At 31.2% G+C, this 15,773-nt stretch overlaps 2 long non-coding RNA genes across 6 annotated transcripts; one reads left to right on the forward strand and one right to left on the reverse strand.

Moving 5' to 3' along the window:
- Positions 1-7,192: 7,192 nt before the first annotated feature.
- Positions 7,193-9,008, reverse strand: LOC134256249 (uncharacterized). The gene is made up of 3 exons (XR_009989687.1): positions 8,881-9,008; positions 8,679-8,759; positions 7,193-7,559 (listed from the first exon to the last, which is right to left on the reverse strand). It is a non-coding gene; the product is annotated as an uncharacterized LOC134256249 (long non-coding RNA).
- Positions 9,009-9,123: 115 nt separating this feature from the next.
- LOC134256247 (uncharacterized) lies at positions 9,124-15,308 on the forward strand. 5 transcript variants are annotated; one of them, XR_009989682.1, is made up of 6 exons: positions 9,124-9,255; positions 10,215-10,310; positions 11,484-11,568; positions 13,142-13,289; positions 14,412-14,508; positions 14,989-15,308. It is a non-coding gene; the product is annotated as an uncharacterized LOC134256247 (long non-coding RNA). The 5 variants fall into 5 exon arrangements; XR_009989683.1 differs by lacking the exon at positions 11,484-11,568 and having other exon boundaries at positions 14,989-15,307; XR_009989684.1 differs by lacking the exons at positions 10,215-10,310; positions 11,484-11,568 and having other exon boundaries at positions 9,178-9,255; positions 14,989-15,305.
- Positions 15,309-15,773: the final 465 nt, after the last annotated feature.

Below are 15,773 nucleotides of genomic sequence, written 5' to 3' on the forward strand. Positions count from 1 at the left end.
GTTATGCATAAATGCCTTCATCATGCAAGCTAATCTCTTAATCACACCATGAAACAAAAAAGACGGTTATTCATTAATTGACAGCTTAAACAGTGATATACTTGTAAATTTAATCGTATGTTTACTCTTTACTGAAAAAAGTAACAAATGTATTAAGTACCAAATACTACAATTTTAGTGCTACTGGAGATTCTCAAAAAGACATTTAGAACACAATCAAAGAATAGCTAAGGTATGCCAAGGACAGGGATGGGGGAGGAAGAAACGGACAGAGAAGAAAAGAAGGGGAAGGAGGAGACTCGGGAGAGAGATGATATATTTTAGTAGAGGGATCAGATGGAAAGTGGCAGTGCCTAGCTTTTTCTGTTATATACTGTGACAAATCTGTAGTTCTACCCTTTTCTGTATCTGTTTGTCGGTTACAAACACGATGCAGATGCCAGGAACATTTTTTTTGTGTAAGTAAACAAAATGACGGGATTCATTTTAGTATTATTTTAAGAACAGGGGGGCTTTGTTTCTTTGTTGGACCTGCTTATTGATACCTGCAATTTACTGAACTTGTGCATAAATTTACATCAGAGGGGGGGTATACAGTCATGTAATCCTACATGTATCGCTTGAAGTGAGCATCAACTTTTATTTCTTTATTAATGTTTTCTTCATGCACTGAGCAATAAAATACTAGTATGTTATAATATAATTTTATATTTTGATTTCTTTTTCCTCAGTTTATAATTAATGCTATGAGATATATATTGAGAATATGTATTAAACTATTAATCTAGCATATATAGATAGTATTAAAGGGCTTTTACCATTAAACTGTACTACAAAACTAGTATAACCTTAATATATGTATTTGTTTGTCAATTTTGAGGACAAATGGCCAACCAGTGAAGAGCAAATGAGTTGTCATGATAGAGAGCCAATAAGATACAAACCAACGTTGGCCCAAAAATGATGTTTGCCTAATATTGAAAGAATAAGTGGGCCAACAAAAAAATGACGTTTGCCCAATATTGAAATAATACATTGGCCCAACAGTGGCCCAATATTAACTGTTACATTGGCCCAACAATAAGCCAACAAGTTGGTTTGATTAAGGGCCGATGAGCAAATTACCGATGGCCCAATGTTGAATACAAACGGTGGCCCAACATAAGGAGCATTGTTGGCCCAACAAAGGTCCAATAACATCCTGCTATCTGGGTACAGTCATTTGTTTTTGGAAGTTAATAAGTTGTTTTTCTCAAGGAACATCTATAAGATAACTTCCTAGAATAAATAATTTCCAAGTACATTGATAATCGATAATGTTCAACAGCATGACTTTAAATTGGAGAATAAATTATCTTTCAGGCATGTGTTTGTGTCGTAAATACATTACGTAACACACATTACACTAATTCATTCTGCTTCTCCTTCACAATTTAAAAATAAACAGGTATTAATTCAATTATTTCTGGCATCCTCGTTTTAGGCGTTTTCGTTGCAATTACTGCAACAAGCACAAATGCATAACAGGGTAATGTTTCTTTTTTCTCAATGATAACCGTTCTGTATGATTTAACAGGAGAATATTTTAAGAAGGTTTAACTGTGCATTCAACAAGAAAGTTGGGAATTTCTACAGTTCATACGTCTTTGTCAACTAACGATCATTTACATACGTAACTTTATACACTATAAACTAAACAATCCTCATACCAATATGTCGTTTAGGTATATACAGTGCGCGATATACAGTCTAATCCGACACCTGAATAATCCGACACACTGTGAATTCCGACGTTAAATTTCATTCCCAATTTAATATCTTCCTTGTTTTTGATACTTTGCAATCCGACACCCTGTCTATTCCGACACAAAATTTGTCTCCCAGTGCATGTCGGATTAGACAGGTTTCACTGTATTTTCTTTTTTTTTTTGGATACAGTGCTTTTATAGTGTATTCTACCTTTTAATTCAGAAACCATTATTATTCATTGTTCTTTTAACAATCACCACTGTTTACTATTTCTGCATCCCTAAGTTAGATGACAGCAGATGGAAAGTGTGTCCACATTGCTCTTTTTATTATCTTTTACATATAAAAAAAATCATATAAAAGCCATGGAAAGCAATGGAAAGGTCGCCTTAAGATTAAATACCAGTAAACATATCCACTAAAAATAAATAAAATTATACTTTACGAAGAACTTTACGTAAATGTAGTAAGGAAACTTTTTTCAGATCTAGAGAGTGTGCCTAACCGCGAAATTTTCTTTCAACAATCTGCAACTCCACAGTCCTTAATGACATTGTTATTATTAAAATAAAATTGTAAGCTTAGATTTATTTGTTGTATTGGATTTTGTATTACAAATAATTTTGTTGCATTCTACGTATATACCTGTATTCTTTGTTTAAATGCTACATTCTCAGTAATTTTGCTCTTATTTAAATAAAATACCGTTGTATTACTGTTCTGAGTAACATTGTTGTATCTAAATACACTTTTTGGTATTCTTGAATAACATTTTTTGTGTTCTGTGCGATACGTACGCCATGGTGATTTTTTAAATGATGCCTAAAAACGTCCCAAGGTAGAAGCATGGTTTCTTCCGAAAGATGGCCTGAAAATGGTTGCACTTCTAGGTTGTCAACTGATATTTCCCGTGGGATACAGAATGGAGTATTTAAGCTGAAATGAAAATGAGGTAAGTTACTGACAAACAAGTTGCTGAACCAATATTATAGCAGTTTTGTTTAAAGTCATCATTTAGAAGGTTCGATAAAATAACCTTGGCAGGAAATACAATATATCAATGAGTCAAATGCTGTCTAACGTTTCTCACACTAATTGTTTGTTCATTATACACACACTGAATTGTCAACTGATTTCTCCGTTATTTCCCGATCATCACAAGGATCACACTGCGGATGTGACCCTTCGGCATGGGATCCTCACTTCCCCTTGGCACCTGATCCCACCTCTGATGTTTAAGAGGTCCGTGTTTAATTGCTCCACTTCTACATTTTATTGTTAAATGGGCCTTTGAGTCCGAATACTGTACGTTATCTCAAAAAATTTCATTTCGTTACCGAGCATATATGTAACAAATGAAGTAAAGAAAAGTGGTCCTTTTAAATGTAATTTTAACAATATTTATATAAAGAATTCTTTATGAAATATACATATTAATGAAAACAATCATTGATGTAAAAATTTGAAGAAAAACTTTGTGATGTATATTGTAAAAATATATACACTCCTTAAATGACCCCTTTAAGTTTAAGGAAACAAAGTTTGCCAACTACACGATTTTACTTCCTGTTTAGTGCACTTTATAGGAAATAAGCACATTTTTAAAATAATAGAAGTTAACACACCTATATTTAATTTAATATATAATGTTTTTTTAATTAGAAAGAATCAAATGGATAATTACATAAGCAAGAGATAAAAAAAAAACTTTTAAGTGCTTTAATTCAAGGCAAATGAAATATAAAAGTAAAGAATAAAAATGACATAAAAATCGAAAAAAATCTTTTAAGAACTTATCTATCAGCTTTGTTAATATTCTCAAAAACATTATTTTTAAAAGAAAACATGTATGTTGTTTTCTTTTGAAATATTTATTTGCTTAATAAATCTATTAAATTCAGATTAAAATTATATCAAACTAATTAAAACTTACCCCACTAAGTCAGTTGCTAACAATCCCTTATTACAACTGATTTTCCTCTGCGCCCTTCACTCAATACAATATTAATCAAATTTTTCCGGAATTTTTCGAGCTACATAGAAAGACGCACGTATGCAGACGACATGATCGATCCCCGTCACCTTGAGCCAAGTTCAGATTGATCGCGCGGGGGATGATAGTTCGCTATATAATAAAATACAGCGTCACGATAAGGAGTTGTTTGTTTATACGTTGAAAATGCATCCGGTTTCTAAAATTTATCTAGCTTCTTACAACAGGAAAGTTGTGTTTTAGGGCAACTAAGAGATGCATCGCTTTGTTTTTATTTGTTCATGATCGCATTATTTACATAGCGGATATATGAAATATATTGGATTTCCCCAAATAACTGTATCTGCGTGTATAATTGGTTAATATATTTCAATTTTTATGTAATGGTGTGTAACTTTTAAGTAAATATTAAAGTTGTCATTGAACATAAAGAATCAATAACATATATTAATAAATAAGTAAGACAAAAAATATTCCTTAATTCATCTAGTATCTAGTTGGGTAACAGTTGACAAACTGACAGTAAATAGAACAAAACCAGACTTCTTCTTTAAATTGTATCAAAATTAACAAAACATAACCATCTAAACTTTTTTCATACATTTTAACAAATGATTGATATATTTTCTCTAAGATTTTATTGCATTGCTTGAGTATTCTGTGCCTTACGTTAAAAATTCCTATTTTTCACCTTTCAATATCACATTTAAAAAACACACACACAGAAAATGAATTACTTAAAAACATTTAATATGCTATAAAAACTTTCAGTTTTAACTTAAATGTACGATATTTTTTTTTTATTCAAAATGATAAAATTGCTTTCATCTAAAATTTGGTTTTGATCGTGCATGAACATAAATGAGAGAAAAATCGTTTGGAAATTCTATACATTGATCCGCTCATGATAATTTATTTACTTAATTGTTGAATAATATACCTGCATCTTATTTTAACTTAATACACCGTGGGGATTCTAATACACGAGAAGCCGTATACGTGTCAAACTGCAAGGTGTTGTGTTTTAAAAGATCAAAAAGTAAACAATATAATCAGTTTAATCATTCATGTAAGGATATCAAATCCCAGAATGATAAATATCTAAAAAGAGGTTTAACAAAGTCGTGTACGAGGTGGTTGTACGTGAGAGCTAAGGTGTATCTGCCCCTTCTATGATTTCTTCTCAACTCACAAACATTTAATATAAGGATAATTACTTGAAAAATAATCAATAAATGTACGTACCTGTTCTACATTTTCTTATTCAGATTCACTTTACGTGAATTGCAAAGGAATTGGTGGGAACCAGGGGTAAACGATTTTCCCTTACTTTTTGTAATTTATCGTCAAAAATATTACTGAGTTGAACAAAATTTGTATAAAAGTTATGAATTTTAATTAAATTGTAAAAGAAAAATGGAAAGAAAGAAAGGTAAAGAAATCGTAAATTTTTTGCATAAACGGATTTTCGAAGCAGGCTTATATTTCAGATTAATATGTCCTAAAACATTAAATCTTTTATCAATTAGAACATTAAAAGATACAGATTTTCTTAACGGGAAAACAATAATTTTCAGTTTCATTAGTTACGAAAAGACCTTCCTTACATGTAAGTTTGTATATATATTCTTATTTCAAAATAAATATTAATTTGTAAGAAGCAAGAGAGATTAACAATCATAAGAGCCTTTTTTACTTCAAAAAATAGTTTTGATAATGTGTATTTTACTTGAAAATATTTTTTATTGTAACTTTACTCTAAGGAAATATACATTAGAAATATTCATGATTTATTTGTTCGTTTTAAGAGGTATCGACGTGAATTTTTTATGTTCTATCTAAAGCTACAGGACTTAAGGAAGATAAAGTTCTCATTAATGGAAGAAAATGTTTGCTAAAGATCAAAAGTTTTATTTGAATAAAGAAAAACTAAAATTTCTAAGCAAATTGTTTAAAAATTTTCTAAATTGAAAATTTTGATTTCAAATGTATGTATTCAAATGTATTTCGTATTTAATAGGACATATATAGTTGGCACCTTTGAATATAAAGTTGTCGTGTCTTTACATTTCAGTCCGATATTTTTTTAATAGTTGGATGAAATAAAGAATAAAATTCCTATTTTTAGTACAATGTTTTGTAGCTAAGCATATTGAAAAAAATAAACTTTTTTCCAAGGATTAATTAAATGCAATTTGACTCAATCCAAATGATGTATCTGGAACTCCTGGGAAGGAAAATCATTTCTTTATCGTTAGTTCCATTGATCTGATAATTGGATTAACATTTCTCGCTTCAAAGTCATTAACATGCAATGGATATAATCCATTCGATGTCAAGTAGAAATGTGCGAGTTGTAGTTATCCTTCTTAGTTTACGTACTTACCGAACATCGGGCTAGTTGTTTTCTTCTGAGTCATATTTAGTCATTTTGAATTTCAATTCTAGTATTTCCTTTGTCCTTTCCTCTCTTTGTCTCAGAAAAAATCAAAATACATGTTCTTTCTTTTTTTACAATTTACTTTTTTAATGACCAAATCATCACAAGATTTTCAGAGCTGATAGAATACAAAAGGCGCATTGGCCACATCGCAGAAATTAGAATATATTAAGCTGTTTTTATTTTGTTTCCTAGGTATGGTTGGATAGAGTTTCTACTTCAATAATTACATAAAACAAGAAAGACATGTTGCACTTTACTTCCCGATTAGACATAATGAATTATTATCTGATGATTTTTTTCACAATGTACAGTAAAAAAGATATAAATTGATTTGAGAGAAAAATTCAATATACATACATCATGAATGTTTTATAATAGAAAGGAATCTTTAGATGTCCCATAAACACTTGCTTATCTAATTCATGTCCATATGATCTTCATATATTTACATCCACTGAATATTTTCTCCTTTATTTCTTAAGAAAACCCATTGCGTTATTCACTGCATGAACTACATTAGGCATGTCGCCTGTACAGATTTCTTGATCAGTGGCTGTTCCATCAATGAAACGTATAAAGACGTTCACATCATTAATACAATAGTTAATCTTTTTAAACCTACTTTAAATGATTATTTGAAAAGATATAAATATAAACAATAAAATGTCTTTCTTTGTTTGTTATTACTGGAATTAACGGAAGCAGCTGTTGCATAAAAAATACATAACCCGCGTAAGCGGGTTATGTAAATTTTTTCTGCAATAGCTGCGACAAAGAAAGCATTTTATTGTTTAAATTTAAGTTTCTTATTAGGATCATCTAAATGCATATAAGAATCATATGTTTTATACTTGCTTGTGCATGAAGATATTTTTTAAACTTTATCTTTCCTTCTTTTATACATCCATACTTACACAGGGAGAAGTGGCTCGCATGATTTTCATGCGATTGCCTTTTCGCATGAATTTCGTGCGAAAATCATATAAAAACCATGCGAATATTTCCACATGCGAATTTCATGCGAATGTCCTCATATAATATTTATGCGAAATTCATGCGATTTTCATGTGACTGAAATTTCGCATGATATTCATGCGAATTCCAAATTATCAGTTTTTCATGTAAAAATCGTGCGAAATTCGCATAAATATTATGCGATATTCATATACACAAGAGAAAAGCAATGAACAAAGAAATTGAACATTTCAATATTTATTTAGGTTTTTCTGCCACATCAAGTGATAAAAATTGCCAGTCTCTGATATCATATTGCATGGATGTTCCTGGGTAATCCATTGACTTTAATGATTGTTGTGTTTACAGGCAGTTTTTCAGTACATCTTTCTTTCAGTCTTGTGTCCTGACAAGTGTTTCCTACAAAGATTATTAATTAATTAATTATTTAATTATTATATTAATTATTATAAAATACTATTACCCATACTAATATTCCAATTGTTTAGGTCAAAGGGACCAATTCCTAGATTAGAATGACATTAAATACAATAAATTCAATGATATCACTTGAAAAGTCCATGTTTTGGCAACTTGAATAACTGAGTACTGTATAATCCCTATTAACCACCCCTGCCCCTATAAGGGCCCCCTATTTGTTTTTCAATTGTCAGGAAATAAGGGCCCCCAGTACAGTGATTAAAATCATCTAGAATCATATAAAAAAAATGAAAGTGAAAAGAAAACTTGTCTATTAACCGATTTCTTAGTGGAAAATGAATATTAATTTAGCATTTGGTTGAATTATCTTCACTTTCAGTAAAGTTAGAAATTATTTTAGTGGTTCTTTGTATTCATTTTTTATTTTCAAAGGATTTTTTAAGTTAAAATATGACATTAAATATCATAAAGACTATACCAAAATAACCGCCCACTTTTTGCAATTTTCTAAGGCCCGGGGCGGTTAATAGGGATTATACGGTATGTTAAATGGTACTATAGTTTAGAGCGAAACAGAAAAGACCATGTGTTTAACAGATTCATAACTGCATATTAGACTTTAGAGGGATGTGTCAGACACCATACAGTGTGTTATTGACCTAGCGAATCTATATATCGGGCTGCTATTGAACCATAAATGAGATAAAAATTTTCATTTTAATTGTGATGTTCCAATTGGATGACAATAAACATGTAATTGATGAATTTTTAATATATTACAGACAACAGTAAAATACTGAAAAGATTGATTTTTTTAAAATCTGCACAGAATAATTAGAATACCTCAACTGTGAATAAATCAAATGCAATGGGAATATATAGTTACACTTTTTTTGCATGGACCTCAAATTAATCCCCTAGAAGATTGAACCTTTTGTTTGACCTATGTCTAAATTATTTTATGGGATACACTTGGTCTATAAAAGTTGTGTTTACATGTGTCAGAACAAAAACACTGTCTGTGTGTTGTGTTCTGACACATATGTAGAAACTTGTAATGACAATTAGTTTAAATAAAAATAACCTTAAATTACTTACTCAAAATTTAGTAAACCTTCATATAGATGTCACTAAGCATAAAAAGGACCAGTCGATTCACCTGACTGCGTTACGTAGAACCTGAAATGAGAACGCAATCCGAATTTACTCTGAAAGATTTCGTTGCAAGTTGAATTATCAATAAAAATGTGCATTATAACCACAAAATATGACAAAAAATCAACAAAGCATACATATTTACCATTGTTTCAAAGAAGTATATCACAATCAGCCAAAAGGAAAGTCTAGAACAAACCATAGAAAGGAGCTCTTGCTGACTCGGATTTTTTTTTTCTGTAACAGGAAGTGCAGGTAGAACCTGGCTAATCGGTTTCGTATTCATCCAAGAATCGGGAAATACCTTAATCTTTGTAATATTAGTCGTTCAAATTTTTATCTTAAAAATGCATCTCCACTTCAAAGACGAACGCAGATGACTAAGTGATATAAATTTACTTTATGGAACCAAAGCTAGTTCTTTTATGGAATGCCGTACGTCACAAATTACGTCATCATGCGACTTAGAAAGCAGAAAGAAAGAAAGAAAGAGCAGAATGTTTTCAACTCCATATTTTCTGTAAGTTTGTAAGATTCTCATCTTCTTTTTATATCAGACGGATGTAATAACTTTATTTGGGAATATTTGTTGACAGCTTAATAACAGATATGAGATTCAAGTGGATCTAACATTATCTATGGTAACGCATAACGTTATGTGTTGAAAATGAAAGATGGGCCTAGTACAGGTTCTCTGCTTTTCTTACAATATTATTGGTCTATTGATAGGCCTAATGTTTTAATGTGTTTTTAATTCCTGTTGCATTGGGATCTAGTATATAAAATTAAACTGCAGCAATCAAATAACACACGTAGCATTTGGGGGGGGGGGGGGGGTTGTAGATAGAATGTTGATGTTCTATTGTTAAAATGATAAAAATTAATGTCCTACGTACCCGGTGAGGGCTTAAGATTATTCTAACTACGGTGGTAAATTGCAACCCTCCCTTTTGGATTTGCAAAAAAAAAAAAAAAAGGAATAAGAAGAATTAAGTTCCAAATTTTTGTTTGTTTGTGTTTTTACCATAGAAAATGTTCAGTAAAAAGCTAATGTTGTAGGATAGGATTCTCAGGTTCTGAGATCAATATTTTCCTTTCTTTTTCAAAAACTTTTCAGGTAATCCATACAAATATTTTTTCCTAGTTTTATATCAACCTCCTCCTTTAAAAACCATACCCCACCCGGTATCCTATTGAGTTATTTAACTACATGCAGGTGTAAAATGTACATTATAATACCCCCCCCCCCCTTTGAAAAAATCCTTCCACCCCTCAACAAAAAAAAAATACCCCACTGTCCTGTCCACAAGTACCTGTGCATGTGCATTCCAAAATGTATGCAGATATAAAGAGGCTTACTTACATCTGGAATGCAAGACAGAAAGTCCTAGTCACTTCCCTAAAATGTACTGTACATATATTTACAAAATATTTATTAATTCGAAAATATTTATTAAATGTTGTATTCTATACTCACAGGTATAATTTGCTGGTTATAAGCAGATCTATGCACGGCACTCCATTATACCACACTGATAGCTTCTCAAAGATTATAAATATGATACATGTAAGCAGGTAAGAAAAAAAACTAAGAGAGAAATATTTTTTGCAGAGCCTGTGGTATACATTGTTTGTTATTACGTGCATGTATAACAATCAATAACAATTTTGTTATTACATGTATAACAATTTTGTTATTGCATGTACACATGTAGCAAAACCTTAACCATTCAGCTTATGTTTTGCTTATCTTTGCATTTCTTTAAATTGTAAAACATGTATATAATCTTCGTTAATTTATAGAATACATGTTTTTAATTTAAATAAAGTGACAAAGAGATAATGAACTAAATGTTAGGGGGAAACAAAATACTATAACACTACCTGACATTTTTTATTTTCTCACATGCATTCTATAACAAACTACTAACAAAACATCACAACTACTAACAAAACACTTTAACAAACTACCAGAAACACTCTAACAAACCACTAAATTTAACAAAATTTGTCAAAATACATGTAAGTATTAACAAAATATTTTTGAAACACACTAACAAACTCTAACAAATCATAAGCAACAAAAAACCACTAAATTTGAATTTTTAAAATTATAATTATAAACACCTTGTTTCACAGTATTTTGAATTCCAGGATTGACATTATTCTTCAATAGACAATAGCACACAATTCTGGGCAAACATTTAAAAACTTGAGAGATATAATTCAAAGCCACTTCTTTACAGGTCAAGGGGATTCAAGTATGTTAAATGATCAGGGCCATGCCATGATATAAGGGGTATAACAGAAATAATGAAAATAAAAATTATATGTAAAAATCTTCATTCACAAGAACCACTGTGCCAGGACAATTTTGTTTACAGATACATCCTGAATTCCTCACATAGTATACATGTCATAGTTTATTCAAATGTTTCTCTTAACCAGGGAAATTGGCCACATTGTATTTGCTTGAAAGACCTTGCACTAGATATTCAACAACCTGTTGACCCTTTGACTTTGACCTTGAAACACTTTCAAAATGCAATTTCATTTTGCAGAGTGTGCAAAACTAATGAACCTTGGAACATTAACAAAATACCATGAACTGGCAAGGCATGTTTTTACAACACTTTAACTAAGAAAATATAAAAGGATTTGTTAGGACAAAGATAGATATTGTTACTTTTTATTTGGGAAATGTTATTGAACCTACAGTACCTGACATTTTTTAGTTTCTCTGTATAGGCACAGTTACTTGTCATCACAAGGATCAGATTTCAAGTACCAGAGAGTCCTAACTCCTAATTTTCCCAATTTGTCAAAAGTACATGTAAGTATTTTATAATATTTTTTGTTAGCTCACCTGAGCCGAAGGCTCAAGTGAGCTTTTCTGATCAAAGTTTGTCCATTGTCTGTCTGTCGTCGTTGTTGTTGTCATTAACTTTTCACATTTTCGACTTCTTCTATAGAACCAGTGGGCCAAATTCAACCACACGTTGCACAAAGTATCTTTAGGTGAAGGGGATTCAAGTTAGTTCAAATGAAGGGCCATGCCATATCAAAGGGGAGATAATTCAGAAATAATGAAAATTTGATGGTATGATTTAAAAATCTTCTTCTCAAGAACCACTGTGCCAGGAAAGATGAATCTTACAGAGAAGCATCCTCAGGTAGTGTAGATTCAAGTTTATTCAAATCATGACCCCCAGGGGAGGGGCGGGTCCACAATGGCCAATCAAAATTTTACATAGAAACCCTTCGGGCTTTATGGAATTTAATCTCGTGACCAGTTATGACTAAGCTGGGAATATTTCATTGTAAACAAGGTGTTGGGGTACAGTTTATAGTCTTTGTCTGTCCGTCTGTCTCTCTGTCTGTCTGTTTGTCCTCAAAAACTTTAACCTTGCCCATAACTTTAGACCAGATGGGACTATGGCTTTCATATTTCCAAATTTGACCTCTTGACCTTGGAGTTTGACTCACTTTTACATGATAATTTTACACTTTTACTTTGGCCATATCTTTTGAACAGTAGACACCAGGACATTTATACTTCACATGTGTATTTTTTATTGAAAGACCTTTCACTGGATACCAACAACCTTGACCCTTTGACCTTGACCTTGTAGATTTCTGTACCTGTGCAAAACTTGAACCTTGGCCATAACTTTTGAACGGTAAGGGATACGGTTTTCATACTTCACATATGTAATCCTTGTGAGAAGACCCTTCATTGGATACCAAGCACTTTGACCCTTTGACCTTGACCTTTGAGTTTGACCTACTTTAAAAAACAAGCCTTGACCATATATTTCAAAGGGTTAGGGCTAGTGCTTTCATATTTTACATATTTAATTCTTGTGACAAGACCTTTTATTTGATAACAAGAACTTTGACCCTTTGACCTTGACCATGGAGTTTGACCTACTTTTAAAAGAAAATTAACCTTGGCCATAACTTCTGAAAGGTTAGGGCTAGGGCTTCCATACTCTACATAAGTAATTCTATGTGGCAAGACCTTTCATTGGATACCAATTAGTAACTTAGCCTTTAGGACTTGACCTTGGAGATTTTTGTACTTATTGAAAAAAAACTTTAATAATGGCCTGCTTTCAAATTTCACAATTGCTTTCCAGTGAGAATATCCTACTTTTGGTACCTATTAATTAAATTTGCATTTAAGAAAAGTTTAATCTTTGCTATGTTGTCATACGGGGGCATCAGTGTTTCACAAACATATCCTGTTTTTGGTCAAAATTTGTCGTAAAATTTTTCATTTTGATTTCATGCATTGTTGATCGAAACTTTAAATGCATTTTATAAAAAAAAGTACAATTGTAAAAATACCAGCTTATAAAAAATTCTTAAATTTGTGAGATTCTCAATAATATGATACATTTCAGCTAGTGACACAAGAGAAGAATGTGGAGTAAATGCCAATAAAGGCTCGACTGCAGGGGTATACCTGACTTCTCGGCAATTTCTGGTTATCACCATCCGAATGACCGATTCAGAGGAGAAGACCAACTTCAAGGTGACTCTTATGCATTGGTAAGGATTGAAATTTAATTTCATTAATATGGACACTTGAGGGATGCAAGTGTCAATTTATTGTTATTTGTTTTTAGACCTATTGCTTCTCTTTTCATCAGTTGTTGTGTGTCCCATCAGTAACAAATTATCCATTACTGACTGAACCATTATCAACCAAATTTTGCATGGTAAAAGTGCTTCTTGATAGAATGCAAACAAACTAAGTACATTTAAAGTATATACTTATAATGAGTATTAAAGAGTTCCATTTCCAAAATTGTACATTACTTTGCCCCTGGGTACCCAGTAATAGGTTCTGATGTTATAGAAGACATATAAAAAATGCAGTAATTCTTTGACAGTCATCTTTTTCTGCTCCTAGGTACTCAGCAAATAAACTTATGCATACATATATTATTTTATCCTATGTTTACGCCTTTATATATGCCTATATGACATCTTAAAGCGAGGACTGAAATGCAAGGCAAACTTAAAGGTCAAGGTCAAAAGGTCAAATTGTTAGCATCTGAAGGAAGGTTTTGTCATAAGGAATAATTTAACCTGTGAAATATGAGAATTTTAGTATTAACTGTTAAAAAGTTATGGCCTAGATTATATTTTTTAAAAGTGGGTCAAACTCTTAGGTCAAGACCAATTTTAAGGTAAAAAAAACTTATTGAATGGTCTTGTCACAATGATTACAAAATAATGTGAAGTATCAGATTGATAGCACTAACTGTTCAAAATTATTAGCCTAGGTTAAAGTTTAGGGATTTTTTTTGTAAAAGTGGATCAAACCCTAATATCAAGGTCAAGAGGTCAAATTTTATAGTACCCCGATAAAGTTCTTGTTACATGAAATACACCTGTGGAATATGAAGCCATAGCCCCACCCACTCATAAGTAATGTGTTTAAAGGTTAAATATTAAGACAGAAAGATGGACATAACAGTACAAAAACAATATAAACCCAACAATCTTTGATAACAGAGGCAAAATTAGTGCATAATATTTCCATGACGGTTTAAATAGTAAAACAGATTCAAACTTATTCCTTTAAAAAGTTGAACTTTGAAGATATAAAATTCATGACTAGTCTTAATAATATTTTTAGATTTATTTCTGTTCTTTGCTTTACAGAGATCTTTCGCTGATGGACTCAAATTGTTCAGGAAAAAATCCAGCTACCACAGCCACAGATTTCTGGCGTGTGTTCAGAAGGAACATAGATGCAATGGTAGGTAAATTTTGCTTTTAAATTCCCTTGCAACAGATACAAATTGCATCATCAGATATAGGTCAATGAAACAAAGACAATTATCTCAAGGTTTAATTGATACCTGACACAAGATTGTTTTTAAGTTTAAAGTCATTTGCAGGAAAATTGTTTTCATTTTTTGTCAATAATTTTATACTTAAGAAACATTATAATTATACTTTTAATTATGATTTATGATGTATGATTTTGAAATCATTATAATTTATGATGTATGTTTTTTAATTTTTTAAATATCATTTACAATGTAGGCAATATAAATTCAACCTTTTACCAAATTGAACTTAGGGGTGATATGAGATTGCTATATCTACTTTTGTTCATATTTTATGTTATCTTGATAAGTAGGGAAATATTGACTTTGGAAATGCAGTTGTAAAATTCATGACTGTATTTCATTTACTGGTACCCAGTATTCATTACAATTATTTTCTCTTGCAGATGAAACAATCTCCAGACAGATGGGTGGCCCTTGAGCAGAGAATGTTAAAAAGAATTGAAGCATTCAATAAAGAAGATTAAGAAACAGAATGTGTCCAGTTGTTTGTTCATCAAAAGAATAACTTGGATAATCATAGTGGTGCTTCCTCAAAATCTGCATGTGTTAAAATTAAGCAGTTTCAAATTAAGATTTAGATAAAGCTCATTAAGTCATTTGCTGGATCAGATTTTGAGATTGTACTTATTGCATTTTTTTGAATACAGTAACAGTGAAACGTTGATGATTAGTTGTACAAATTCATATACAGATCTAAGTATTAGAATTTCCTAATACTTTTCATCAAATGGATTTAAATAATTGGAAGTCCAATATACTAGGAAAAATATATAAATTACATCACATGGATTTGATATGAATATATCATGATATTTACATGAAATTCGCATGAAATTCATATGAAAATCTGTAAAGAAAGCAGCAAAAATATTCATATGAATTTCATGCGAATTTTTATTCGCATGATATTCGTGCGAATTTCATGTCAAAATCGCATGATATTTTCATGCGAATATCATGTGTGGTCCTTTTCGTCTCCTTTTCATGCGAAGAATTCGCACGATATTCATGCGAATTTCATATGAAGTTCATGCGAGCCACTTTTGCCTGTGTAAGTTACCTATCCGCCCTAGAGTCAAAAATTGCTTTTTATATGCAGTGAAACTATGAAAGCAATGACGTAATGCACTTTTACATTTTCTATCATGAAATACTGTAAATTTTTTAA

The sequence above is a fragment of the Saccostrea cucullata genome, unplaced genomic scaffold (genome assembly GCF_032062105.1).
Source record: "Saccostrea cucullata isolate Sc308-1 unplaced genomic scaffold, CSIRO_AGI_Scuc_v1 ctg2819, whole genome shotgun sequence".
In the NCBI taxonomy this organism is placed as follows: domain Eukaryota; kingdom Metazoa; phylum Mollusca; class Bivalvia; order Ostreida; family Ostreidae; genus Saccostrea; species Saccostrea cuccullata.